The 24,948-nt window shown below is 46.7% G+C and overlaps 1 long non-coding RNA gene across 1 annotated transcript; it reads right to left on the bottom strand.

Moving 5' to 3' along the window:
• Positions 1–305: 305 nt before the first annotated feature.
• Positions 306–23,551, bottom strand: LOC141373305 (uncharacterized). Its single transcript, XR_012379146.1, has 3 exons — positions 23,036–23,551; positions 5,925–6,022; positions 306–386 (listed from the first exon to the last, which is right to left on the bottom strand). It is a non-coding gene; the product is annotated as an uncharacterized lncRNA (long non-coding RNA).
• Positions 23,552–24,948: the final 1,397 nt, after the last annotated feature.

Here is a 24,948-nt window from a genome sequence, read left to right as displayed (position 1 = left end):
ACCTTCCACCTCCCCCATCCAGACTTGCCTTATAATGAGGTTTGAGAAAGAGCTAATAGACATGTTGCCCATCATGTTTATTCAGGATGCAAAAGTGGATTCCTGGTTATCTTGTAGAAGAGTTTGCTCTCTGTCTCTGCTGCAGGGACAGACAGTGAGCAGGGAGGTAGCAGAAGACCAGCTCCAACAGACCCAAGATGTGCCCTGTGGGATGCCAGTGCTGTCTAAAATGTTCCCGTAACTTTGCTGTACAAACAGAAACCGATATGTGATGCATATTGGCTTGTGACGGATACCTTAACATGCTTCACATTTTTCCTGCTTTCACTGTTTCATAGAATGTCCCAGCTGGCAGGTGCCTTAGAGATAATCGGGCTTAATAATTTCTTTATGGGAGAGATAAAAAGTCAAGAGTCAGAGGAGGACATTGAGTAGCTCAGAGTCACACATCGTATCAGCAGCCCAGACTAAACTTGCATGCAGGTTCCCTGGCTTCCAGTGAAGACATTCTTCCCATGCCCCATATTGCTGGATCTGGCATTAAGCCAGCAGACCACACTAGCACAAACTTCTCAAGAGCACAGGTTCCGTGTGACTTACCTTTCTACCTTGCACTGTTGGCATAGTGTTTGGCACTTCATAGAAACTCCTTCCCTGCTCAGCACTGTGGAGTTCTCAAAGAGCTTTCATGCTCATCATAAGTCCCATTTTATAGATCAGGGAGCCTCAGGCGGCCCAAAGGGACTAAGGGCTCATGGCTTCAGAAAAATTGTAGCAGAACTTGAACCTCAATCTTCTGACAATCGGTCCATGCTCCACCTCAACACTGCATAACAGTCCAGTAACTATTTGATGACCAAGTGCATGAATAATGGTAGAATGGGTGAATGAATGAAAGACTGACAAACATAGGAATCAATCACTCACTCTTGAGAAACAGTTTTTAGGAAAATAACTAACTTCAGACCCTTGTTCTGCCTGGACCCATGGTGACCTGTTTCAGCTCTCTTGCCTGTGCTTTCCTTCTACCGGACGCCTCACATATGTGTTTAAGGGAAGGGGGAAAACTAAGAACTCCCAAACTCTGTGTTCTTTCAGAGGCCCATGTCTCTAATGTTATTATATCCAATTTGGATGATTAAAAGAAAGCATGAAGAAAGACCTTTAAACCATCCAAATATCACCATCCAGAGATTATATCAGTAGTTAATATTTTACTGAACATCCATCCTTTTTTAGTCTTTTTTTTTTTGTCAAAGCATATATATAATTTGTTTAGTGGATTCATACTGATTAAGCTGCGTAGTGATCTATTTTTGGCATTTCATAATAAATCACAAAAATCTAGTTGGGCCATGAGTGGATCAAGAGGAAGAATGAGCATAATATTTTGACAACATTTGATCTGCTGAGTAACGCATAGATGTTGAGATCCCCAAACACTGCTTTCTAATGACTGTTTCAAGAGCCCAGTGAAACCATTTTACCAGGCTCTGTCTGAGATTTTCTGTTTCTAAGATGGCCATGGCTATAACACTGTTAAAACATGAGTAATTGAAATAGCTTGGAATAACAGCTTTCAATTTGCTAACCTCTTTTACACACACACACACACACACACACACACACTCATGTACACTGGCACACCCTATTGTAAGTCAATCAGTGTGTTCAGTAGGCGAAGAAGGAGACATCACACATCTCATATGTTCCTTATGACAGCCCTAGAATAGAAGCAATGTTCGTGTCATTATTTTAAAGATGAAGAAATTGAGGATCAGGGGGATTACATGTACATGCCTGGGATTTTGTGTTGTTTTAAAAATAATACTGAAGAAAAAAATAAGCAAACAAAACTGAGCCAGTGTTGAAAGAGGAGTTCCTTGGGCTGAAGATTAGTAGAAGATTTCATTCATTCGTAGTACGATGGAGACTTGAACCCATCTTTGATCTTCCATTCCAGCCTACTCTTTCTATCATGCTACACTGCCTTTCTGACTTAAAACACGTTTGAAGTTTTGGTGATTTTAGTTCATTTCATGGGATAGATATACATACATTGCCCCAACTCCATCAGCACGAGTGCTGACAGTGCATTCTGTGGCCTCTCCAGATGGGCTGACTGCCTGTCAGGTCTGTAAATGAGGTTTAATTTGATTAACGTGGGCCACTGGGCAGGACGACCTCCCCCACTCAGCGAGGCGCGGGCCACCGGGCACGGCTGGCTGGAGAGTCAGAGAGAGGTTGTGATTCATTTCTGCCCTAGGCACCCACCTGGCCGGCCTGGTGCAAGGGCTATGGGACCAGGGGAAAGGGACAGGCTGCAGGCGCTCTGCCTGTGAGCTGGGCCTCGGGAGTAATAGTGAGAAGAGGGGTGAGAGTAGCAGCTGCTGAGGTTGATATTTATATAATGACTCTCTGTGTTCAAGGCAGGAAGTGAAACCGAGGTTGTGCTGAGGCACTTTCCTTCCCCCACACCGCTGCCCACGGGTAGCTCCAGAGGGGTGACATGGGGAGAACCTGAGCGGGGTATGCCCAAGCGTGTGTGTGTGTGTGTGTGTATGTGGAGACGCGCCAGGTCCTGGGCTGGCCACTGAGATGTCCCTGCCGAGGCTCTGCTGACCCCAGGGGCTCCTCTCTCTGAGGGTTCTCAGGCTTCATCCGCCCCCTCCCTCCTCCTAGCTCCCCCTCACGATGGGGAGAGCCCTAATGTTCCCCTGAAGCTTCTCAGGAATGCTGTGAGGGGACATGAGATAGGATCTGTACAATGCAGGGCCAGCCATGCATCTCTGAGGAATGAGCATTAAGCTCTTTGTTGCTTTTCTGTGACTATTTCCAACACCATCACCTGTGGTTTCTGCAGACAGTCGTTCCCTGACTTTTTTACCTGCCTCGAGTCAACATTCTGCCTCGCTCCTCTCCTTTCCTTTCAGGCATTAATATCTTTTCAGACAGCCTCAGGCTTCAGAGCCAATATCCCCACCAGGACCCACCTTCCCTTTTGCTTAAGCCGAGGCTTAGAAATGCTATTCTTACCTGTCTACAATAAAAATGTATTTTAATCTAGATTGCATGCCATCTAAAGACCTTTTCCTATTCTGCTTCCCACCCTAGTATTGGGGAACCATTTGCATCATGGAGGGTTCACAGCCAAAAAAAAAAAAAAAAGGACCTTAAAAATGATCTAGCCCTCTCTTTTTCAATTGGTGAAGGACCAGCAAGAGCAGCGGTACCGAGGAGCTTGTCTGGACTGTGGAATCGGAAGCCCCACTCCAGACCCACAGAATCAGAATCTGTATTTTTGCAAGATCTCTGGATGATTCATATGTACATTATACTTTGAGAAATACTGCCTTAGTCCAAGATGCTCACTAGCAGATGGAGGAAATAAGGGCTCAAAGAGGGAGCCAGACCTGCCCAAGGTCATGCAGCAGGAGACTACCATCAGGATGGAACTCAGTAGCCTCTGTAGTTCAAGCCTCTTCTGCGTGAGGCCCTAATGAAGATGCAGCCTCAAGCCAGCACTATGAAACCAGCAGGGCAAGGTCTTCCCCCTTTTCATTTTTACTCTAAATTTCATTAATGGTCATTTTTGCAATTTACTTCACCAATAGCAAATCAATACAAATGGTTTTCCTACACCTCCTTTGAACTCTTGTCTGGTCTAAGTTACCATTCTAGTGGCCGAGTTCCACAGAGCCTAGTGTGCTTAATTAGGGATGTTCAACCAGAGTTTATTCAAAGGAGAGCCTCTGGGTGTGTTAAGGAAAGGGAGATGTGTTATCAGATGTTTCAGTGACCCCCGCCCTGTCCCTCAGGGGCCTTGCCAGGAAAAACTATGCATGACAGTGTGTTTGGAATCACAAAATTATCACCCTGGAAGGGACATTAGACATCATCTCATCCAACACCTTCAAATCTCTGAGCCATAGAGAAAAATGACTTTCTCAGGTTTATCCAACAAACTGGTAGCATATTTGGGGCAAGAGTTCAAATCTCTTGCCTTTCAAGTCAGGGATCCATGCTGTGTGGCTCCTCCCCACTGCCCACAAACTAAATGGAATGGACAACCTAACTTAAGAAATTGGATAGTATTTACCCCAGAATTCTGAAGTGAGTCATGGGTAGAAATGTGGAGCTATTATTCAGACTGCATATCCTCTCATAAATGGTCACTTCCCCAGAGGGAATGTCATATTGCCAGTGGGATTTCCACCCGTGTGAAGGGTTGCCTGGGAATTGTAAGAGGCTGAATCTGACTGCCATGTCTGGAATCCAGGATTCTAGGATCATGTAAATGTAGCAAACATAAGCTATTATGGGGAGAAAAGCAGAAGGACTTTAACCAACCAACCTGCTCTTAAGAGATTAGGGCTAGGCACTTGATGCAATAAGGTGTTATATGCAACTGAAGGATCACTATACTCTACCTCTGAAACTAATAATACACCATAAGTTGATCAAATGAATTGAAATAAAATTTTTTAAAAAGAGATTAGCTTTAGGATCTAAGTAGGGGACTATTGAAACTCAGTGCTTTCAATTTTCATAGATTCAAGATGTCTGTGGCTGGACTTTCACATCAGAGATCAGCTTGATTCCAGAAATGGTTGTTATGGCACTACCTCATTTTTGACAAGGGTCATAGGAAATAATATGGTACTATTGTTGCAACCTCCCTAGATAGAGAATATTAACAAAGGGATCTGCAGAAATCAGAAACCACTCTGAATTGGGTTTTCCTTCATCCACATTTTGGTCAAAGACATGGAAGAAGGGACACTAAGTAGTGAAATCTCCACTTTTATAAATGTCACCGAACATTTTTAGTCATCATGGCACCTCCTTTTCAGACCTTACTGGTTTCACCATTAGCGTTTTGTCAGATGCTCCAGGTGCCCCTGTGAGGTATGCAGAGAGAGGTCTATTGTCCCTATTTGAGACCAAGAACCCAAGCCTCAGGGAGCGGAGTGTTTATCCAAAGCTTTCATCACTTCAATCCCAGTTGGACTTTAAATCCAATGCTCTTTACATTACACAATGTTGCTTCTAGGTAAAGAAATACCACACAAAATAATAGCTCCTACTATCTGCACACTCGTTTAGAAGTTACAAAACATTTGGACAACTCTGTGATTTGGGGAGGAACGCAACTAACGGTTAAGAGCATCCTGTGTGACCCCAGGGATGCTGTGCATGGGTGTCTCATTGAACTATGGCAATGACTCTCTGAAGTGGGTGTTATTTTTCTATCTGTGTATTAGGAAACCAAGCAAGGTTAAGCCAAGCAAGGTTAAGCCAAGCAAGGTTAAGCATGGTCAGAGAGCTAGAAACTGATGGAGCTACGATTAGAATTCTGAGTGGATTTGAGTTCAAAGCCTGTGTTTCCAGGTCAAATATCTCTATCAACTCAATGTTACAGTAGAGGAAATGGACTTAGAGATGGTAATGACCCCAAATCATAGAGCTAATAAATCATAGAGAAAGAATATAAGCTGGAGTCCCCTGACTTTAAATCTCAGGGCATAAAGAACTCAGGAGAATCCAAAAAAGTCACAACAAAGCTTCAGTTTGGGCAAATATAAAGCCGTGCTCATGAGTAAATATATCCCAATCTCTCTAGAGTGACGGACTCTCATGTATCACAATTCAAGAAACGCCCTTAGGTTTATTACATTTCACTTCCATAACCAGGTATTGAGCAAAGACCTTGCACCAGTTACAATGCAGGTGACTTGCATGGGTCTTCTCTTTCTCAAGTCTCTTAGCAATTTTTTGAAGTATTGTTTTCCTCTTTTTACAAAGGAAAATCGGTGACTTGTCCAGGGTCACACAGTAATGAGTGGCAGGGCAGAAACTGAGATCAGCTCTGACTGAACTCTAGTAGCTGCAGCTGAGGGGCTCGTGGGAATGTTGGGTCTCACCAGAATTAGCATGGGAGTCAGAGGGAAAGGCATCATCCCCTGTCCAGATGAAAGCAGTGTGTGGGCTCAGGACAAATGTAGCAGCTCTGTTCATGGACCTTCAAGAAAAAAAATCAGTGGAGTTGGGAGAAGTGGGGGGAAAGACAGATAATTATTCAAATCACCAATATGATAGAGCTTGTTGGTATAAAGGTGGACAACAAAATTAGATGTTCTCAAGCAAAAATAAAGAGAAGACTGGGGGCATGTGACAATGCTTGATAGAATGGAACTAGGTACTTAACCCACAAATCTCAGAAAAGCAGAACGTTCCCAACCTGCCCTTACCCCAGAGTTTAAAGGAAATAAAAGGAAATACTACTTTACATAGTGGCTAGCAAACTTATGAACCCAGGAGATGGTACCTGGTTGGGGGTACAGACACACACATGGGTTTAAGAGGGAATTATTCAGATGCCATAAATACTCATACATTCCTCACAGGTTTACTAAAGACGTGTGAGGTCTTAGAGGTCACCTGGCCCAAACTACTACCTCACAGGCATCCACTTGCCCACCACCAATGGCCAAGAGCTCACTCTCCCTCAGGGCAAATCATTCCACCTATTGACAGCTCTACATGTCAAAAAGGTCTTTCTTAGCTTTAAATAAAACTTCCTTCTGTTTATTATATCCGTGTTGGCTCTATCTCTGCCTTTGAGATTTCACACAATAAATCTGAAGAGTCTTCCTTTTTCACACCCCTTCAGGTATTTAAATCTGGCTCTTCACTCCAGGAGTTCAAAGCTGGATTTAAATACCTCAACTAGTGGTTGACGTCAATGTTGTGAACAGAGATCACATTTAGCCAACCATTGTTAAGGGTGATTTTCAAAATTCGGAAAGAAGAGTGAACTGTGGCACGTCCAGCTATAAGAAGGCTAAAGGACCAAGTATTGGCTGGCAATCAGGAGACCTAGGTTCTCGTCGGGTTCTGTGATTTTTTTACATGAAGTCCATGTCACCGCATCTGCTACTAATTAGCAGACGGAAATTAGAAGGCAGAGACCTCACATTTCTGGACCACAATTTTGTCTCTCTCCCTTCTCTCTCTCTCTGCCTCTCTCTCTTTTAACACAATCTTCTCTCCTTCAGGATGATTTTTAATTGCCTTTTGGTTATCTTTATTTTCATGCCCAACAGACAATTTATACTCAGTATGTCAGACACCAAATTCACCCCCTTCAACCCCCCACATGCACCCTTTTTCCTAGCTTTATTGAGATATAATTGACACATAGTATTGTGTGTTTAAGGTGTTGATTTGATACACTTATATATCTCAGTGATTACCACCATAGCGTAAGCTAATACCTGTTATCACATCACATAATTATCATTTCTTTTTGTGGTGAGGACATTTAAGATCTACTGTCTTAGCAAATTTCAAGTATATAATACAGTATTAACTATAATCACTATGCTGTACCGTAGATCTTCAGAACTTACTTGTCTTATAACCAGAAGTTTATACTCTCTGACCAACATCTCCCTTTTTCTCCCATCCCCCAGCGCCAGGTAATTACCACTCCCGTCTCTGTTTCTATGAATTTGGCACTTTTAGATTCCACGTACAGTTGAGATCATACAGCATTTGTCCTTCCGTGTCTGACATATTTTCCTTAGCATAATGCCCTCAAGGTCCACCCATGTTGTCACAAATGGCAAGATTTCTTTCTTTCTCCTGGCTGAAAAATATTCCGCTGTATATAAATACTACATTGTCTTTATTCATCTGTTGATGGACACTAAGGGTGCTTCCATGTCTCGAGTGTTGTGGATAATGGACCACAGTTCTCTTAACTGTAGGATGAAGAGGTCGGACAAAACACTGTTTATTCTCTCTTGTGTCTACAATTCTCTGGCTTGAACTTAATTAATCAGTAGTGGTTCTGACACCCAAATCCACTTCTGAAACTCCCTTCAATATACCGTCACCGGAAAAGAGTTTTACCAGTCCCTCAGATGAACCAACACAATTGGGTGGAAATTTCATTTTTGACCATGATTATTGGTCACTAGCTCTCCCAGCCCCCTTCCCTGTGAAAGCAGGTTCATCTAAGAATAGAGCAGATTTCATCATAATTTCGTTCGTTTTCAGCTAAGCTGATTGCTAATAGCCAGAGATAAGTTAATGAGTAGAAAGCAAGCAACACACAGAAAGAACAGTTTGACATTTATTTTCAGATCTTGAACCTGATCTATGGGACAAGGACCATTCAATAGACATTTTTAGGGCCAGTGACCCTGGTCTTGGCCCTATATGAATGGAAATTACGTGAGCAAAGAAGTTTCTTGTCTATGAAAAAATCCTAGGAGAAGGGTGAAACAGAGCAGGGTCCCCGAGCACTGGTGCTCAAGAAGGTCATGCTAGCCAAGGAGCTGTGCTGGGAGGCACTTAGGTTTCCAGAGATTTCCAAGGTCTCCCAGCTGGATAGTGGCATCACTAAAACTAGAACAGCTCCCTTAGCACCCGATGTTGTGAGAGGTCTAACTTTATAATTTATTAAGCAGCTACTACCTGCCAGGCACTGTGCTAAGCTTATGAACACCTGTTATCCCATTTAATCTTTATTATAGTTTATATAATATAAGCTCTGAGGGAGCAGGATTTCAGCTGTCTCGGGCATGATTTTCTCTCACTCTCAAGAATATCACCTGGCATGTAATAGCAGCTCAAAAAATATCTGTTTAATGAATTTAAGCAGGCAAATTAATAAAGTAGATATTAATATCCCCATCTTAAAGATGAAGAAGTTGAGGCTCAGAGAGATATACTGACTTGATGATTAAAAAAAAAAAGGTTTGGAAACAGCAGAGTTGGTGATGGAGCCCACGCTTTCTGTTGTCAAGGTTAGTGCTCTTAGCAGAGCATAGCTGTCTCTCAGCTTAATCACCTTAAAAACCTAAAATAAAACTGGGGTTAATCTCTCCGAAACATAAAGTAACATTTGTGGAACAAGCATCAATTTCTTAATGCTGATCTTTTTGCCATTCAAATCCTTCACACAGAACGGGTGACTGTAAATTTTCTGTCCACAAAAGCAACATTAGAGAGATTTAAAAGGTCCCACTAGACTTAAAAAAAAAAAAAAAAAAAAACCGGCTTGCCCATTTCATGGAATCTGTGAATGTCTCTCTTTTGGAAGACACAGACCCCCCCCGCCCAAACTTCCTGTGGTCCTGGGAGAAGGCTGGCTTGGACCCTGAGCAGAATAAAGACAGAAGCTGACCTGAAAGAACAGCTGGTCAGGAGCTAATGCCAGTGTGTCCCGTGGGGCCCCCGGGGGCTCTTCACGCCGTGTCATCTACTGCACCGGTCCCTCTCTTCCACCCCAGTCTTGCAAGGGGACAGGAGATGGCACTGGCCCTCAAGTCAGGAGCCATGGGTTCTAGCCCACGTCCCAGTAGTCACTAACTGTGGGACCATCGACAAGCCCATTGCCTCTCTTGACTTTGGTCCCCCCACATATACATAAGAGAGAAGGGTTAGCCAACATGACCCACCAGGTCCCTTTCCTTTCTGACGGTCTCTCCCACCACATTATTCCCTCTTTTCTTCCACCCAGCCACACACAACAGCACTGGTAGCCCAGAGTGGCTTTGGGGACTCCCCACCACAGCCGCTGCTGGAGCCTTGCCGCGCAGGTGCCCCGTGGCAGCTTTCGCCTCCTGCACTGCTGAATGCTCCGATTTACCTATGCAGATGAGGCTATGAATAAACAAGGTCTGCAAAAAGTGAAAAGGACCTCGTTTATTCACATTCTTTTCAGCCTTTCACTTTCCCTAGGCCAAGAGTGGCTGAGATGAGTCTCCCTTTCCAACCTGATCCCTCCCTGAGGGACTCAATCCTGCCTTCCACCTACACAGGTAGGACTAGGTTTGGAAAAGAAGGAAGTGCTTTGCATTTGCCAGTAGAGTTTTCCTTTTCAGAGTGTTATTTAACCTTCCTGCTCACCACACACACACACACACACACACACCACACAACTATGGGCTTTTTTAATCATTCTAAAACTTAAACATTCGTCAGTCAGTACCCGTGGGTCTTGGGAAAGACGGGTCAGCCTTGCTGCCTAACTGGGCATTGTAGTCTCCTGTTCCCTGACCCAGTTGGGCTTGCCTGCCTTGCACAATCTCCCGACTTGAACTCACACAATGATGCCTTCTCACACACAACTTCGGGAGACTGGCTAGATTCTGGCCCATTCTTGAAGCCGCTGCTTTGCAGACGTGTTCTCCAAAGCATCTTTCCCATCTCTGTTTGCTTCTTCCTTACCTTACTTAGAGTTACCTGTCGCCTCTTCCTCAGCCCCGCGACACACTTTGTACACATTCTTACACACACATACACACATGTACACATTCGATAAGGTGCTCTGTCCTGATGATTTGCTATCATGCTATCTTTTACCAAGTAGACTGCGAACTTTCAGGGAGCTAGAATTGTGTCTTGCCTGGGCTGATATTCTTCACTGGACTGACTCAAGGTAAATACTAAATTGTGGATGAATTCAATAACGCTTGGGGAAGACATACGAGGCCATTTAAGGGTTAATTGGAAGCCTTATGATTCATCTGGTCCCACCCTAAGACGCTTCCTCTAGCTTCTGTTGACTTCTCCTGTTACCAGGCATAAAACAAACACCGTTGTTTCCCTCCTTCCTATCTCCCTGGCCCCCTAGGTTGCACTCCTGTGCCAGGCTCTTTTCTTTCTGATCCACCTTCCTTTGAATGTATTTATTTGCATTTCCCTCCACACAACTTCATCAGTTTAATTTCGGTTCTATGGTGGACTCTATTTGAAGCTTAGAAGCTGGAGCCCTTCTGTCTCTCTGTCCCAACAAGCAGTCATTCACTTGTGTCTTGATTAACTCATCCAATAACTAAAAAGCAGTCAAGACCCTGAGGAATACAAACTTAAAAACGATCCCTTTCCCTGACTCCAAGGTGATCTCAGTCTAGGGGGAGATATGACACGCCCAGAGATCATTACAATACCGGGTAGATGGCAGTAACCTAGGAGCCCAGACCACCAGGGGTGATATACTCTCAGGTGTGAGGGGTCACTCCTGTGGGAGAGGGGAGAGGACAGAACCAGGAAAGATGTCATGGGGCAGGTGGCGTTGAGGTGGTCCTGAAAGAATGAAGTTGGCTTTGCACTCGTAAGGGGAGTTGAGCAGGAGGAGGAAAAAAAAAAAAAAAAACCCACCAGCCGAGCCCGGAGATGGAAAAGTACAGAAGCAGGCAGAGCGAATAGCTCACTCAGCTGCAGCGCTACATGCTCAGGCGGAGCACTGAGAAATATGGCTCAACAGGTAGGTTGAGATCCATGTGGGGGTGGAATGGAGCAGGAGAGACTGGTATAGGGCCACCAGTTGAGAAGCGTCTGCTGCCTTCTGGGTGAGGAGTGAGAGGGTGGTGGCAATGAACATGGAGGGAAGGAATGGGAGTGAGAAATGTTTCAACAGAGATGTGCAAATGCCTCCAGATCTCCTTGACTAATTCTCCTCAATAACTCATACACCCATTTTCATGGCAGGCATCATGCTACCTTCCCCGCCCCTCTCTGGAAGCTTATCTTTTTATCTTCCAGGTGCATGACTTTCTGCCCAATTACTTGTCTTCAACCCATCAGAGCAGGTCAACCATGCAGCCCAGTAGTCTCGCTGTCACACTTGGCTTATGGCGCTCCTGTGCACGTCTCCGTCGTCTGCGTCCTCCGAGAATAATCGTGCTGAGTCTCCTGTGGTCTCGCGTGGATGTTCAGTCAGACAGCGAGACCCAGACAAGGACTGTAGCACAGGATGGGGGAGGATGTGCAGAGGGGTAAAATGCAGCCCTTAAAGGACTTAGCTTCTCCACATCTCTCTCTTACAGGGAGGCCGAGTGAGGACGAAGATGCCAGGGCCTGGGTAGGGAAGGGAGATTGGGTGGAACCAAGAGGGACTCATTTTGGCCCAGGGAACCAACCCAGTGGTATATCCACCCCCCGGCCTGGGAGCTGCTGGCCGAGAAAACCAGAACTGGAAATGCAAAGGCACTGCTTTGCCTCTATGAGCAAAGTGACCTTGAGTCTCTGTCTCTCTCTCTGAGCCTCAGATTTGTTGTCTATAAAATAGGATTTATGACATCCACCTTATCTGCCCCCATCGAGCTATTGGTGAAGCTAGAATAAGGTGAGTATGGAACCACTTTGAATATGTAAAACAAGATTTCACGGAGCTTATTCTCATTCAACTCAGATCCCATTCATTAGGACAAGTAGAGATAGAGAGAAAAAAGAGAAATATAGATGCCCAGAGAGCACAGCTGCAGAGTTCCCTGTTTTCCACAATAGATCTAAGACAACTAGCCGTATGAAGCATCTAGATCAGTCTCCTCCTTGGACAGGTGAAAAAAAAACAAAAACAAAGCGCAAAGGGAAAGATTGAATGATCTATGGTCTCAAGGTTAGTCAGAGGTCAAACCCAGGTGTGAGGATCTCAGGCTAGGCCTTCTTCCACCCCATATCCCTGATCCTCCAAACTGAAGCCAAAATGGAAACCACTGGCCGTGAGACTGGCTTGCTTAGCCTCTGCATTATTGGTGAATAGTTCCATAATTGAAACTAAAGAAGAACTCCTCATGGACTGGATCAGACCCCATTTCTAGTAAACATTATGTTTAAAATCTTAGATAACCATTTCCTAAAGTCCAGGGCATTCGTGTCCTGAAAAGAAAGACTCAGTTCCAAATGTGGGATTAACTGTCGCCCTTCTTGCTTTTCCTTGGTCATTAGTAGGCTCCATAGGAGGAGAAAGGATGATTTCCCCTACTAGCAAGCAGCTGACAAGTATTAGGAGCTTTGAGGAGCCAATTCTCCAATAAACATTTTACAGGTACCTCATCTTATTTCATCCTCATAACAACCCTAGGTGGTAAATAATCTCAGTATCCTCATTTTCCAGTAAAAAAAAAAAAAAAAAACCCGGAGACTCAGATAAGTCAAGTGTCTTGAATTACGAGCTAGTGCCAGGTTCATGCCTAGGGCCTCTCTGAACCACAAGGAGACTGTTCATGAGGGAGCTGCAGCTTCTGCTCCACATCCTTTTTTTGCATGGCTCCTACTACGTATCAGAACTGTGCAATGCTCCTTTCACCCAGGAATGTCTGCAAAATACACGCTGTCTCTCGGCTTTATTCTCCAGCTCATACGTGCTGTCTTTCGGTTCATCCATCATTGCCCGAGCATTTTCTGACAATGCCACTGGGCTAGAACCAAGGGGCTGAAACACAGCCCTGCCTTTGAGGTTTTGAAGGCTGGCAAAGGTGAGGGTAAGGGGAGACACATTGTCAGAGAGCTCTAATCAAAGAAGGACAATTGTGTCATCAGAGAAAGACATAGATGTGCATCTGGTGGTATAGAGGTGGGAGGGTAGAGGAAGGCACATGCCCACATAACTAGGGGACCCATGTGTTCAGGGAAGCTCAACAGGGGCAGATGGTCTTGCCTGAGGGTAGAATTCAGGATGAGGAGGGGCTGGAGTTCAAGCCAGAAAGTCTGGGACTGGTGTTCAAAGGACTCTAAGGGACTTTCTTCTTCTGAAAGTTTGCCAGTTCCAGATCAACCCAGATGTAGATGGCACCCATTTGTGGGGAACCTCAGTTTCCCCTTCTGTACAATGGAAGCCATGAATGTCGCCTATGAGGGACTTGTGTGAGAGTGGGGCAAGGGGAAGTAATAGCAGAGTGCATTGATATCCTCTAGGGTAAGTTGGAAAGGAAATGCAAATCACAGATATTTATAATTGCAGCAAACTGAAACCCAAAAGATATTGCTGCAGGCCGCCAAGCATTCCCTCTGGAAATCCTGAAAACCTGCTACCTTGAGGCCGTGCCCAGATCCCAGCTGGAAGTAGACTTATCTCTTCTCAGCTCCTGCCAGGCTGTTCCTCATACAACAAACACTAAGCTCCCCACGTAACTCTACCTACAGAGGAGGAAGCTCCGCACCCTTCTGTCTTCTCTTTTCAAAGAACCAAGCTGAGCCCTAAACTCCCAGGTCATGACAAGCTACTTTTTTGTCCTCAGTGCCTCACCAGGCAGCCCTGTCAAAGCTAGACCCCCAGAGCTGGGAACAGCATGATTTGGGAAACATCGTGGGGTCCCACTGGTCTCCTGAGCCAGCACCTGATTCATGGAGCCTCCCCTGCAACAGGCTTGTGCTAGGCATCTGAGGAGCTCAGGAGAATGGCAGGAGGGCAAGGCCTGGCCTCAGAGGGAGAGGTGGGGAACAGGGTCCTAACCTCAGAACAATTTCCTCTTCTACCAAAGGGAGGGAAAGACCACATTGATTTTAACTTTTTTCTTCTTTTAAAAATGTCAACAGGTCCCTTTTTTTCACATGTTATCTTTCGTGGGACTCCATGTACATAGCCGGAGAGCACCTATGGGTGGCCTCCTCAGGCATTTCAGAGAGATTCTAAAATAGTGCTTCTCAAACTTTAATGTACATAAGAATCTGAGTGGATCTGGTGAAACGCAGATCCTGACTTAGGGGTCTGGGATAAGACCCAGTTGACATTGATGCTGGTGATCCATGGACCACGTTGGAAATAGCGAGTGTCTAGAGCTCTAAGGATTGGTTGGAAAACCACTGATTTTTAGGAGAGAGAGACAATGAGCCTCCCCTTATGCCATCCCTGGAAATATTAAACCAAATTCCTGGATTAGATTCTCCTTCTCTGGTTTGAACTCAGCTTCTGCAATCAACTCTAAACCAAGATCCTAGGATGACCTCCTCCTTACCTCCCTCTGGCTCTGGGTGTCTACCATCTCTACAAGGCAGTCTGGGAACATTCCTGAGAGGTGTGGCCATGAGGAAGAGCTCTAAGCCACATGATTCTAACAGAAAAGTACAAAAGGTTAAGGTAAATCCTCTCCAACCCACCCACCACCTTAACACACAGAGAGATCAAATCAGTGTTTCCACTGGCTCTTGAAAAGGATGGCTTTGTGACAGCCACTTTCTCCCTGCCCTCTCGTGACCCCAGCAGATGAATGACGGAAGTCATTTTCCTCACAGAGTCCCTGTCCCTTAGGCCCAGCCCCCTCGGGACTGAGATGCTCCAACTGAAGTCAAAGGTATTTTTAGCTCTGCTCATGTGGGACCATGCTTGGCCAATCCTCCCTGGACATCAGTCTTGGATTCCACAAATGCCAGCTTTTCCAATCCAGGAGGCACAGAGGCGACAGAGAAATCTGAGTGCATTGGAAAATGAAGCACATGGCCTTTTGAGGATTTTGTCCATATGCTGCGTATGATAAAAACAACAACAGTAACACCTAATGCTCAGAAAATGCTTCAGCCTTTATAGAGCATTTCCACTGGTTTGGCCTCATTTGATCTTCCCAAGAGGCTTATGGGAAAGATAAGGCAAAAATGATTCTTATTGGGCAAACGGGTGGCTCAGATGGTTAAGTGTCTGCCTTCTGCTCAGGTCATGATCCCAGGGTCCTGGGATCAAGTCTCACATGGGACTCCCTGCTCCTTGGGGAGCCTGCTTCTCCCTCTGTCTCTCTCTCTCGCTCTCTGTCTCTCATGAATAAATAAATAAAATCTTTTGTAAAAAATGATTCTTACTGTATTTAAAGGAAGGGCCAAGTGACTTGGCATGATGACAGAGCCAGTAAGTAGCAAACTTGGGTCTTCAGCCTCCAGGTCCAAATCCAGTGCCCTTTACAGGATCCCCACACAACTCCAAACTTTTGCTTCTCCTTCTAGCTTAGTTTTGTTTTACGATGAAATATTGCGAGGAGCAAAATCTGCAGACTTTCATGTGAAAAGCCTGGGGTCAGAAGTGCTTTTAAAAAAATGGAAGACTGGAAGCAAGGAAGAATGAGGCACGTTGTATCAGTCATGGTCCTGGGACGAAGCAGAAGACACGCTCAAGAGAGGGTGGACCAAAGAGAGATTAGTTAAAGAATAGTTTATATAGGTGTGGGCAGGGTTAAGGAAAACCAAGAGATGGTATGGCATACTGGGGCTAACAACAACTGGGAGTTGCTACCAGTCCACCATCTGAAAGGACAATGGGAGAGGCAGTTCCTAGGATCTGGCAGCCATGCCGGGAAGCTGCAGCAGAGAGCTGCCGATAGGAGCTGTGGCCTTCCATGGCAACATGCAGCCACCGCTAACCTACAGCCAGCAGAGGGGTGGGTGGGAAGATATGTCCTCACTTCTCCCTCTTCCCACCCTCCGATCACCTAATCAGGGAGTACAACCAGAAGCCAGAGGGCATGGGAACCTACTAATCTCCACAAGGTCCGCCTCCTGAAGAGGGGGAAGAGAAGGAGGAGGGTAGATTTGGAGGGTCCAATAGGAAACACCAGGCACATAGCTACTCTAGCCAAGAAATTGGTTGCAGTGGAGGTGGAGGAAGGGTAGACATAACAGTGTCTGAGGGGCTGGATTTTGAAGAGGAGGAAGTAGCCAGGTCCTCCCAGAGTTATCCCAGAACCCAACTGTCACTCCCTGGGGCCACTTGTGCCCTGAGTCTCAGGAAAGCGTGCGTGCATGCACACACACACACACACACACACACACACACACACATGAGCCGACTAATAGCTCCCAAGAGGCCCGACCAACCCCATAGGCAGGGTTGGCCGTCTTTGAACCTGGGTTTAAATCCCAGTTCCTCCATTTTGCTTTGTGTGACCCTGGGCAGTACATTTAATGTCTCTGAGTCTTGGACCCTCACCTGTGGGGCGAGTGCTGCCTGTCCCAGGACAGATGGGCACCATACACACTGAGAAGCCACACAAGGTCAGGATATAAGAACGTGGTAAGAACACCACACAAGGAAGTCATGTAAGAATGAGGTGGAGTCCAAATGGTCTGGACCATCTATGCTTCATTTGCTCTCTGTAAAACCCAGCTCCTCATACCTAGACTAGAGGCAGGGTAAAGCCAAAGAAGTCCCGGAATCACCACGTCAAACTTCTGCCGTCTGAAAAGAAGAAATAAGAAGTGGCATAGTAGGTGGCAGAGATGGGACTGGGAGGTGTCCTCTTACTGCCTCATGGCACGCCCCACTGTCCTTGCCCCTTGCACATGACAGTCAGTGGGACAAAGGATGAGAAAGTGTCTTGTCACTTGTACCAGTGGTGGTGATCATTTCAGTTAATAGCAATCTTTCCCCCATCAACATATCCCAGGGCGGAAAAGTCCCATCATTAACCATGTCTTCAAGGGTACTAGGAAGTGTGATTATTTGACCAGCATAAGGCACAAGAATACCCAACAGCACACCATCAGGGGTGTTCATTCGAGTCGAGATAGCAGAGGACAGGATCCAGAGGCCACTGGTAAGTTGTGATGAGCAGCAGTTGGCACAGAAGACCAGAGCTTGATATGGTCCCTCCAAAGGAAGGAAAGCTTGAGTGGGGACCCAAGAGGGGACATAAGAGTTCCAACCCCAACTGGCTAGAGGAGAATTTAGGTAGAGGAGAAAAGCCCACCTCTGAGCAGCTGATGGGCTCCCCCAAGTCCTCCCTGAGAGCAGGCAGAATTGGACCCCTCTCTCCAGGCCCCTCCTTTAGCAGGCAGATCCTGATGGGCAGACTACAGCAGACACCTCCATCTGTGGATTCCTCAGGGGAGAATTTGTTTGTTACAAGGGGATTACATGCCACGTTGCAGCTTTTAATCCCAAAGCCAAGGGGCACCTGGCTGGCGCAGTCTGTTAAGGGTCTGACTCTTGATTTCCACTCAGGATCTAGTCTCAGGGTTGTGAATTCAAGGCCTGTGTTGGGCTCTGTGCTCGGCACAGAGTCTGCTTAGAGTTCCTCTCTCCCTTGCCCTCTGTCGTTCCCCCCTGCTCTCTCTCTCTCTCTCTCAAATTAATAAGTAAATCTTTAAAAAAATTTTTTTAAATAAATAAAAGCCAAAGTCTTAACTCCAGTGAAGACCTTCAGCTTTCAGAATGTCTGGACCACCTCACACCCCACGGAGCTGATTCTGTTCTGCTTCCCTCCTATTGCCCATCTCTTCAAATGCCCCTCTGTCCCCCCATGTCCAGTTGTTCTTCTATACACCCACTTAACAAATGTTAATTGAGCACCGACTCTGGGTCAGGCACAGTGCTTATCATGAGGAATATCCTGAGGAACCCTGCCTGCACAGATCTGGCCATCCAGACTTTGCGGAAACAAATGTGGGAGCAAAGACTGGCTCAGTCCAGAGTCCAGTGCTGAACAAAGTCATCTGCTGCTCCTGGAAGGACCATCTTCAGCACAAATATCCTAAACAGAACTGTACATAGTATATCCAGAGAGCCCAACCCTCTCTGTGTAAGGACGAAGGTAGTATAGGCTTATCTTAGAACATGGGAGGTAGTTGGACTCCCTGGGGACAATTCCCAGCTCCACGGCTCAGTGAACAACCTTGGGCAAGTTCCTTCACCTGTCTGAGACTCCTTTTCCTCCTCTGGGTGATGGCAGTCATCACAATACCTCCCTCATGGAACTGCGATGAGAATTAGGGTAATATGTCTCGAGCTCTGAGAACAGTTCCCAGGATGGCAGGTACTCAATAGTCACCATTACAGGTGACCTGAGGCCAAGGGGGGGTGCCACAACTCACCGAATGTCTCTCACCTAGTTAGGAGCAGATGCAGGGTTGGAACATAGATGCCCCAACACCGGGCCAGTGTTCTTTCCACTGCATCTCCTACCTTCCCACCAGGGAATCTGCAACATGAATTTAGCTATATCCCATTTGAATGTTTAAACAAACAAGGAAATTTGAGCTTGTATTTCCATACAGAGCCTTTCTTATTTGGGCCACTAGAAAGATTATATTTCTTCCACTCAAGTAACCCCATTGCCAACAGCCAATCACCTGCCTCACCCTCCTTGTTAAAGAAACTGAAGCCTCTGATTCCATGGCCAACACTTAGGGCCAAGTGCTCCCTGCCAGCCACATCTCGCTGAATCACTGTACCCCGTACGGCCCAAATCTTCACGGTTACTTCACCATCTCACTTCTTTGCTTAGATTGAGCAGTGTTTTCATAATCCCACCGGGTAGAGGTTGCAAACAGGTGTGATATCTGCTAGTCCTTGTGTGAAGATCTGGGGCCCTGCAGTGGATCAATAGATCCACCCAATTCACAGTCAGTGTGGTGGCAAGCCCATGCCCCAACTCAGTGAAATTAACAGTCATAGGGGATTTGTGTCACACCGAAGCATATTTAACAGGCCACTGATAACCACTTGCCAATTCCACCGAATCACAAAGTGTTAGAGCTTGGCGCAACCTTAGAAATGATTTGCTCTGATCTCCGTTTCTCTTGTAGGCGTTGTCAGAGTCTTAGCATGGAAATTAGAACAAAAAGTAACCAAGCGTTGGGGTGCAGAGTTTGGACCTGGTAGCCAAACGACGTAGGCTCAACTCTGGTTCTAGCCATTATCATGAGGCCTTGGTCAACCCACCTCCCATCACTGTGCCTCAGTTTTCTCATCAGTAAAATGGAGTAAAAGCAGTTACCTCATAGGACTGTTATGAGACTTGAATAAGTTAATAACTAACAAAGTGCTTAGAACAGTGCCTGGTACATAACCGAGCACTATGTGTTTATAATAAATAAACTAAGAAGACAGGAGCTTCTGTGAGTCTCAAACAGTTATACACCCACTCTGGGTGCCTTCAGATTGGATTAGATAGTTTCTCGGGGCCCCTTTATTTTTCTATCATGGTGACGGCATCCCTTGCTGGGATGGGTGGGTCTGGAAATCCCACCCTGTGCCACTCTCTGAGATGACAAAACAGCTCTTTGGAAGCACCAAGAAGAACATGGTCGCAGAGGTATAACTCACCTTGCTGAGGCAAAGACCTCCGTGACTTTGATTTTTGCCTTGGCCTTAGCCAAAGTCATTGCAGGAAGCTGCTAGGGAGCTCGGAACGGAGAGTGTGCCCGCCGGCAGTCTCGGGGGGCTTCTGATGGATATCACTGCGCCGGCCATTTCTGGGCACTCTTCGCTGCCTGCCCTCTGCCCTGTCTCTCTCTGATCCACCTCCTGTTTGATCTCTTGAAGGTGGCTGGGAACTCAGGATTGTCCCTTTGCTTCCACCCAGGCATTCTCCTTTGGAGTCTGATTACATTAAAAGAACGCTATGATTCCCCCTGCTGTGGGGGGTTGGAAGCGGGGACAAGAGAGTGATGGGGAAAGGGTACAAGTTGGACGCGCACAAAGGGCCCGGATCTGGAGGATGCTCTGCTCACTGCGGATGAGGAAAGAGTGCCAGCCCCTGCACTGGTGCCTTTCATGGACCCGAGGGACAGAAAAGCTCCCCCGATGCCTGCAGAACCTCAGAGGAACATAGTCTGTCTTCAGAAACCTTATTCTCTGTTGGCTATGCCATTGATGGTGACAGCAGGGAGACAGTGGGCAAGTGTTCAGGCTCAGGTTGCTCCTCTCCTTCCCCCCGACACCCCTAACTCCCATCCTACAGCCCAGTCTCTCAGCCCGACCGCTGGCCGGCAGCCCACCTGCACTCCCTGCTAAGTTGGAGCCCGCTTCTCATTGTACCATTGTCCTGCTCAAATTCCTGGTCTCCCCGGGGCCTCCAGGACAAGGTCCAGCTGCTCAAGTCCCAATCGTCTTACCCCCGGAGCTGCCCTGCCCAAACAAAATTATGCCGTGCCTTTTCACTCCAAGCTGTCATTCTATATCCTACAGTAGGAATACCTCCCCTCCAAACTTGAGTAGAAACCGTGGGCTCGGATCATCTACTCACTGGGTGGCCTTGGGAAAGTTACTTAACCTCTCTGAGCCTCATGTTCTTTGTCTACAAAATGATGCTATCCAAGAGAGAAGCACTTTTGTGTGGAGGTACTATACAAGGGTTTAGCCCAGTACCTTGAACATACTAAGAGCTCAGTAAAAGTTGGTAATAATAATAGCCATAATAATAAAGATGATGGGCATGATTGTTCTATCTCAAGTCATCACAGCCTTCTGTGAGCTCCCGACTGAGCGCCACTTCTCCTTTGTTGGAAGTCTCTGAATTTGTGACCGTGCTTCCATTCTGCGTGGTATTATCGTGGTTTTCCCACTTACCCTGTCTCTCCTTTTGGAAGCAGGAGCTATGACTGACCTCTGGATCCTTTGTCTTGTCTAAAAAGGGAGCCTGGTGTTTAGTAGGTGCTCAGTAAAAGTTTCTTCCATTTGGATGTTCCCCTGGGCCCTGGAGGGAGGGCCAGAGAAAGTCGATGGTGCTCCTGAGCTGCTCAGGAGTAATGGGTCTCTCTCTTTAGAAGTGAGACAGAGTTGCTCACTATGGGACTGGGCCCGTGAGGACACGTGGCACAGCCTGGGCAGCCACAGGGACCAGCTCATGAACTGCGCCCTCGTGCCCCACACCCTACTTCTCAAAGCCTGGACCGGCACTGTGGTCAGTCACCAGAAAGAACAGGGGAAGTGTGTGCAAGAGAGCAAGTGCTTTTGTCACTGAGACTCTGCTTGGGAAATGGGAGAAGTGGAGGGGAAGAGCTCCTATGTTCTGAGGCTTGCAGAAGGAAAATGGGGGTCGGAAGGAAATGACTTGGGCTGTCCCTGGCTCAAAAGGAAGACACTGCTCTTGTGTGTGGAGTTCATCAGGGAAATTCTCCTCTGCGTTACACAGAACTCCACAGCTTGATGAGGGTGAATTCAGAGGGCTCCCAGCTCTCCGATTCATCTGAACCGCAAGCCTGGGTTGGCAGGCACACAGTTGCCTCTGCCCCAAGCTGACCTTGTTTGAAATTCCCCATGTTGCCATCATGGTCACAGGACTCAGTCACCCTGGGCCATAGGTCAGTTCACTCACAGTTGCTGTCCTCTGTGAATTTCAATCTGGAGAGACAGGCTGGCCTGTCTCCCACCTCTCATGAGCCTGGATCTGAAGCTAGTCCCAGAGATCAAGCCGTCTGTTCTGACCCCAGCCCCGAAAGAGAGGATCACACGGTCGGGTGGTGATGGAGCCAGGGCTTGAACGCAGAACTCCGCTGTTCAGTCCAGCGTACTGCCTAGTCCCCCCCCCCCCCCCAAGATGCCCCTACCGGCCGTTCACTCCAAGGACATAACCCACGAAGAAAGGAGGGGTTGTGAAATACTTCCACTGGAAGCCCAGGGCTGGCTGAAAGCCCAGATGGCTTGCTCTTTCACCCCTCCTAACCTAGTCTCAATTCCACAGTTTTCATTTCACTCATTTGTGTTAACCCTTCTTCTCCATGAGGCTGTGGACTGCCTTCCAAGGAGCAGCTCCTGAGAACAGCTGAGCTGACTTCTGCTTGCACCTTCCCGGACACCTCCACTGGCAAGACCTTTGCATTGAGCAACCACCTTGTGCAAACTGACTCTTCCTTGCCCTTCATCATTACTCGGCAACTCTGCAAAACAGTAACTGAACTGTTTATTTGTACTTCAAGCTCAAGATTGGAAAGCTAGCTTTGTATTTCTTTCTTTCCCTTGAGGAAGTTACTAGGGACCTATGGGATTTCTGGTCTTTGACTCCTAACCAGTAGTAGCTCAACACACCTTAATCTTCTGCTAGCCCCCAGTCTGTGCCAGGTGGCACAGGATGTGCCGGGGAGGAAACATGATATCCCTCCAGAGGGAAGATGCCCCAAATGCAGACTTACCATTCACTCAACAGCACCCCCAACCACCCATCCCCATGGCCACCAACCAACTCTCGTTTCCATTGCATCCAGCCAGCCTGGGGCATTCTCTCCCATGTCCATTCTGTGGTTTTATAGTTTACAAATCATTTTAGACTCATTGCAAGTGATGTCCAGGACCTCTCTGAAGGATAAGCAGAACAGGTGTTCAGATTACAGAAGTAGCTAATCCTATATATTTATGCACGTATCTGGAACTGATCTGAGCAAGTTTACATGGTTAGAAAGCAGTGCAGTCAGCCCCCTGACCCCAGATGCACTGCCCATATGGTCTTCCTTTTCCCAGCTCCTCTCCTTATTATCCGTCTCGCACACCCAACAAAAGGAGCTTTTTAGAACACCAGTTTTCTCACACTACCCTTACCTTCACAAAGCTTCCGAGCCTCCTAAATGCCCGCAGAATAAAATCACGATGATTCAGCTGGTGTTTCAAAGTCCTCCATGCTGTGACTCCAAAGTGTCCCCTCAACATTAATTCCATAGCTTCAGCTTGGCGGATCTTTTTTGAATTTCCTGCAATGCGCTGCGTACTTTAAACCTTTGGGCCTTTATCCTGTTGCCTCTCTAGACCTCCCCATGCTTCAACCCTGATGTACCCTCTCAGATGCTGCTTCACTAGGGTTTCCTCCTGCTAAAAGTCTCTCCTGGAAAGCCTCGGCCCACAGTAAACTCTACCTTGTGAAATTCCACAGCCTGTGTCAACCACACTGCTCTCTGGACCTAGGGAGCAAACTTGCATCAGAGAGAAACTGAAGCTCGACTCTACCATCTGTCTCCCACCTCAGCCCAAGGCTGGCTGGGCTTTGCATGCTAGAAAAGGGTCATCACATGCATCTGTTGGTAGTTACCTACTACATCAGGTTCAGGAAGAGTCTGGGGTAGGATCTGCCTTCTCATGACTAAACAAGAAGCACCATAGAAAAAATATTGGATCAAACATTTAAAAAACCCTTTTATTCCATCCCTAAATTATTAAATGTGCCCTTCTTTGTCAAAAGAGGAGGAGGGAGAAAGGGAGGAGGAAGAAGGTATGGGGAGGGATAGCTCAAGTGCAGACTCAAGGAGCTTGATTCCCATCTCTGGCTCCTACAATAAGCATAGAGCACTGGGAAGAGAGTCCTTGTACCATTTCACATCAGAGCGTCTGATTCCTCAACTGGAAAATGTATATGACTGCCCCTACTCAGTCCATCTCACTGGGTAATAGATGTAAGTGTGCTTTGTAAGTGTCAGTATCAGACCTAGATGAAGGATGGTTAATTTCCGAAGCCTAGGCCACTCCCTTCTCCCCAGCCCTGCCCAGTGTCTTTCCTCTGTGAAAATCCATGAGACCATTTGGGTCCGTAGAAGAACGAACACTCCCTTTTGTACCTATGCTGTTGACTGATGGCTGTCTGATGCTGGAAATGTCCCATGACCCTTGAGCTATTATTAGGGCTTGTTAAATTGGCAAAAGGAGACCTAGAAACAGGCAGCATGGCCATCACCAAACTTAATGTTTCTCATTTCAAGAACCAGTTTCAAAATAAACCTTTCCTTTGAAAGAGAGCGCATTTCGGTAGCTCTTCCCAACAGGCTGAAAGGAAAGGGAATTATACTTTGCAAGATTAGGGAATTTGCCTCCCCTGAGTTCGTTCAGCCTCAGTCCTTAACGCCGGAACATTTGTTCCAAACTGCTACTTAAGCCTTGAAGTTCAGCCAAGTTGGGTGGACTTCAGTGTGCCTTCACTGCCGGCTTGTCTGAGCCTCAATGCCCGGCCCTGGGACAAATGGCCATGACTCCAAAAGGGGCAGATTTTCAAGGAACAGCAACGAGATTAGGGGAGGAAGGAGTTTGGGGCTGAGGGGTTCCGGGAATTTAGCTCCTAAGTCCATGCCTCCCTCCAAGTTACCCATGGGAAGGTATACATCCCACATTCTCATCTGAACATCCTTGGCGTTCAGGCTCCAGTGGCCCGGCAGGCTGCCGTGAACCTTCCACATAACCTTTCCCCTCCCCTAACACACATTTGCAACCTCGCTTCATTTACCACCCCCACCTCCTCTAAAGCAGCCAAGATATTTTAAAACCCTTGTTTTGATCTTCTTTGCATATCAGTTACACTATTTCTGAGCGTGTTTATTTTTATTTTTTTTTTCCGGTGGTGAGCCCTTTGCTTTGAGCCCTCCACTCGCACGTTTCCACTTCCTCTCACTTTCCTGCGCACTGCTCTAGCCTCAGGGCATGTGGCTCAGGCTAAGCTGGATGGTTCTCATGTGTCTGTGGCCTTTGATGGA

The sequence above is a fragment of the Callorhinus ursinus genome, unplaced genomic scaffold (assembly GCF_003265705.2).
Source record: "Callorhinus ursinus isolate GAN/ISIS: 27379988/994484 unplaced genomic scaffold, GSC_fseal_2.0 scaffold1, whole genome shotgun sequence".
Classification (NCBI taxonomy): Eukaryota; Metazoa; Chordata; class Mammalia; order Carnivora; family Otariidae; genus Callorhinus; species Callorhinus ursinus.
This window is presented reverse-complemented; position numbering and strand designations above follow the sequence as displayed.